The sequence below is a fragment of the Eschrichtius robustus genome, chromosome X, assembly GCF_028021215.1.
Source record: "Eschrichtius robustus isolate mEscRob2 chromosome X, mEscRob2.pri, whole genome shotgun sequence".
Lineage (NCBI taxonomy): Eukaryota > Metazoa > Chordata > Mammalia > Artiodactyla > Eschrichtiidae > Eschrichtius > Eschrichtius robustus.
Window position 1 is genome coordinate 136,532,106 of NC_090845.1, and position 4,151 is coordinate 136,536,256.

Sequence of the window (4,151 nt, forward strand, 5' to 3'; positions counted from 1 at the left end):
CCAGCATGCACAGGCATAAAAACCTGGGGAGGCCGTGTGCAGCCGGCACTCTTAGGGATGGGCTTCTGACTTGACCCCTCAACATTCTGGTGTCCAGCCACTGATTTAGGATTTCTGAGGGCCCAATGCTGACTCTAAGGGTTCTGTAATCCAGCCTCTGTCTGCATGTAGTGACATCCACACTTCCAGGATCCTACAGAGCAGGGTCTGTGTGACTGTTCTGTGTCTTCTGTAACAAATGACCACAAGCTGGGTGGTTTAAAACAATGGGAATTCATCCTCTCCCAGTCCTGGAGACCAGATATTTTATTTATTTATTTATTTTAAAAAATTTGTTTATTTATTTTTGGCTGTGTTGGGTCTCCGTTGCTGCACGCAGGCTTTCTCTAGTTGCGGCGAGCGGGGGCTGCTCTTCGTTGTGGTGTGCGGGCTTCTCATTGCAGTGGCTCCTCTCGTTGCGGAGTACAGGCTCTAGGCATGCGGGCTTCAGTAGTTGTGGCACGCGGGCTTTAGAGCGCAGGCTCAGTAGTTGTGGCACACGGGCTTTGTTGCTCCGCGGCATGTGGGATCTTCCCGGACCGGGGCTCAAACCCGTGTTCCCTGCATTGGCAGGCGGATTCTTAACCACTGCACCACCAGGGAAGTCTGAGAGCAGATATCTTAGATCAAGGTGTTGCAGGGCTGAAGTCCTTCCAGAGGCTCCAGGATAGGGTTCTTTCTGTTTTTTCCAGCTTCTGGGGGCTCCAGGCATCCCCAGGCTTGCGGCTGCATTCCTCCCATCTCTGCCTTTGTCTTCACGTGGCTTCTAGTCTGTGTCTGTGTCTCTCCTCTTTTGTCTCTTATAAGGATGCTGTCATGGGATTGAGGGTCACCCTAACCCAAGATGACCTCACCTCGAGATCCTTAACTACATCTCCAAAGACCCTTTTCCCAGATATGGTCCTGTTCATGTGTTCTGGGGGGACACATCTTTTGGGGCCACCATTCAACCCATTATCTGTGTATAATATAACCCTCATTTTAGGAGATTACCAAGGTCCCATTTAGACTGGCATAGACAGCAGCCATGTGGGTGGGGGTCTGGGGAGAATGAAGACCCTGGAATCACCAGGAAAGGATCAAGGCCTGGCTTCATCAGAAGGTGAGCTCTTCCACCATAAGGCCCGTGAAAGCAGCCACTCCATCCTGTCCTTGGAAGGAGACCTAGTGCCAAGTCCAGAAGCAGTTACCTTGCAAAGGTGGCTCTTCTGGAATTTCATCATCAATAGCATCATGTAACCAATAACTACGGGCTTGGAGGAATCGCTTTCTGGCACATGATGACAGCACTGTCAGTTTAGGTGCAGCAAGCCTAGAAGGAGGCTTGTTTGACGGAGAAGAGTTTGGGAGACTGCAAAGCTTTGTTGTCAAGGAAACTGAGCAGGTTTGTCAAGGTTGTCAAGGAAACTTCTCCTTTAAGCTGAAGGCAGAGCTGGGGGAGCTGAACTCCAGGTATCTTTTAAAGGGGCTGCTCTGAAGCACAGTCACCTGAGTGGTGGTCTCAGCGTGAGCTGGGGTTTGAGAAAAGTGTGATGAGGTTCAGCCTCACTTTCTGTGACAGCTGGGGAGGGGTTTGTAAAGCAACTTGGCTTTTAGGGCAAAGGTTTGTTACTGGAACAAAAAGTGTTCCCCCCAAAATGGACTGAGGCTCAAGGTGTCTCTGTCCCCTCCATGCGAGAGTCCAGGGCAGGTGGGTGTCAGGGCCCAGGTTCTGTCCACCTTGTTTCTCTTCCCTGCTCCTGGGTGGAGGGCTCCAACCATCAGGGTGGGGTGACCACGTGGGCATCAGGCCCTCCATCCTAGGACACAGGCTGGTCAAGGCCCTCACCACCTCCAGCACTTCCATTTGGAGCTGCAGTGGGTGGGAAAGCTGGGAGGTGCAGGCTGGCTGTGAACAGGAGAAAGGGACGTGGGCTCTGGTGGACAGCTGGGCGGCTCTGCTGTGGCAGGGTCACCCAGAAGTTGGCACACAGCCTCTGGTCCTGTGAAACATGATTACACACCAGCATGCAGTCTTTGATGCTTTGTGGTTCCGGAAATCCTATAGGAGGTGGTTCAGAGCAGATTAAGGTAATGCTCTCAGTGGAGGTGGTGAAGCCAAAGGTCCCCTTGAGACTGAAGGTGCTAATGTGGGTGTATATACAGGACAAAACCATCTCGTGTGAATGTAGTTCAGGCATAATTAGCATGAATGCAGTCATGTTAATGCCTAACATCTTCTATCTTGTGTCTCTCCTCGGGAACCCCTTTCTCAGTTCCTGAGGCTCCTGTAACTCACATAGAGAGGAATGGACAGTGGGTTCTGTCCAGTCTGAGACCTGATTTACCCTGTGTGTGAGTCTGCTCAGGGCTGCCATAACAAATACCAGACAGGGTAGTTTAAACATCAGACATCTCCCAGTCCTGGATGCTGTCTGAGATCAAGGTGTTTCTCCTGAGGACTCTCTCCTTGGCATATAGATAGCCATCTTCTCCCCATGTCCTCACATGGTCTCCCCCGTGCCTATCTGTGTCCTAATCTCTTCTTGTAGGACATCAGTTCTATTGGATTAGGATCCACCCTAGTGACCTCATTTTTACCTTGATCACCTCTTTAAAAACTCCATCTCCAAATACAGCCACATCTTGGGGTCCTGGGGGTTAGGGATTCAGCATATGAATTTTGGGGGACACAACTGAGTGCACACCATCGTGCTTAGGAACTAACATGTGCCACCATCCTTCCTTCCCTCAACTCCCATGGAGGTGTTGCAATGGCCGAGGGAGAGGCCACTCGTGCAGAGTTTGTGTCCCAGCTGGGGAACACTTCTGTGCTCTCTTTGATCCGGCAGTGGCAGTGCCAGCCCCGTCCTGAGGTGAGCAGTGGTGGGGTTTTGTGCCGTGTCGCCTGGCCTGCTGAGGTGCTCAGTGCCAGGGAACCCAGGAGCCAGCAGCCTAGTGGGGATGCTGGGGACTCTCAGGGACATGGTGGATGCCTCTCCCACCAGATACCCCAGCAAAAGTGGGGAAACCTTTGAGGGGCGTGTACAGGTGGGAGAGAGTCAAAATCTCATTTATGCTTCAGAAAGACCACATTGGGGTGGGATGTGAGATGCACTTTGGGGGCAGGGAGTTTGTCAGGGCTTAATGGAGGGATCAGCCTTGGGCCATGGCTGTGGGCATGTGTGTGGGGACTGGCCATAGACTCTGGAGGAGGAGCTGCCAGTCACTGGGGCACAGGGAAAGTGGGAGACTGGGAGGCCCCAGTGTTACTGAACTGAAGTTGGGTCCTCTCGCCCGAGTGCAGTCAAGCCAGTCTACTGACACTGGATTGTGGTGAAGGAAAGTGAAGTGTTAATTGTTAAAGGACCAATACAAGGAGGACAGGTGGCTTGTGGTCTAAATCCCCGAATTCCCTGAAGGGTTTCAGCAAAGCAATTTTAAAGGCCAGGTGAGGGAGGCGGGGGGGGGGGGCGGGGGTGGTCGCAGGGTATGTGAGCAGGTGCTGCACAGTTCTCTGGTTGATGGTGAGGTAACAGGCTGTTAACGTTGTAAATTCTTAGGCACCAGAATTTCCGGGGCTACCTGTTCATGCTCATCAGGTAGTTAATTTCTTCCGTTTGGTGGTGGTTTTAGCATCTGTAAAACAACTCAGGAAGCGTGCATCAGATGCTGTTATCCAGGTACTTCAGAGAGGAGCTACAGCAGAGGATGTCGGGGAGGGGTCTGTCCTGGGAAGGCCCTGTAGGGTCCTGCTCGGTTACACCCGGTGCCTGGGCTCAGCAACCTGGGAAGGTGGGGCTGCTCCTGGCTGTGGGGAGCTGCAGGATCCCGGTCCCCTGAGGGCCCTGTTAGCCCCCAAGGTGAGATGGGGGTGCAGTGACTGGACAGAGGCGTCTGGCCTGGGAGAGGGGTCCGGGCTGGAAATGTCACGGGAATCATCGCAGGGAGGGAGAGGAAAGGCCAATGGGGGCAGGTAGGTCACAGCAGACGACGTGCAGGTGACTGCGGTCCTGTTGGAAGCAACTCAGAGCCAGAAAGGAGTGGCCGTCAGGGGCTCAGCTCCATTCTCTTGTTCCTTTGTAAAACTGCTGTGTCAGTTTGAAACACCACCAGGAGACGTCTGGGGCCAG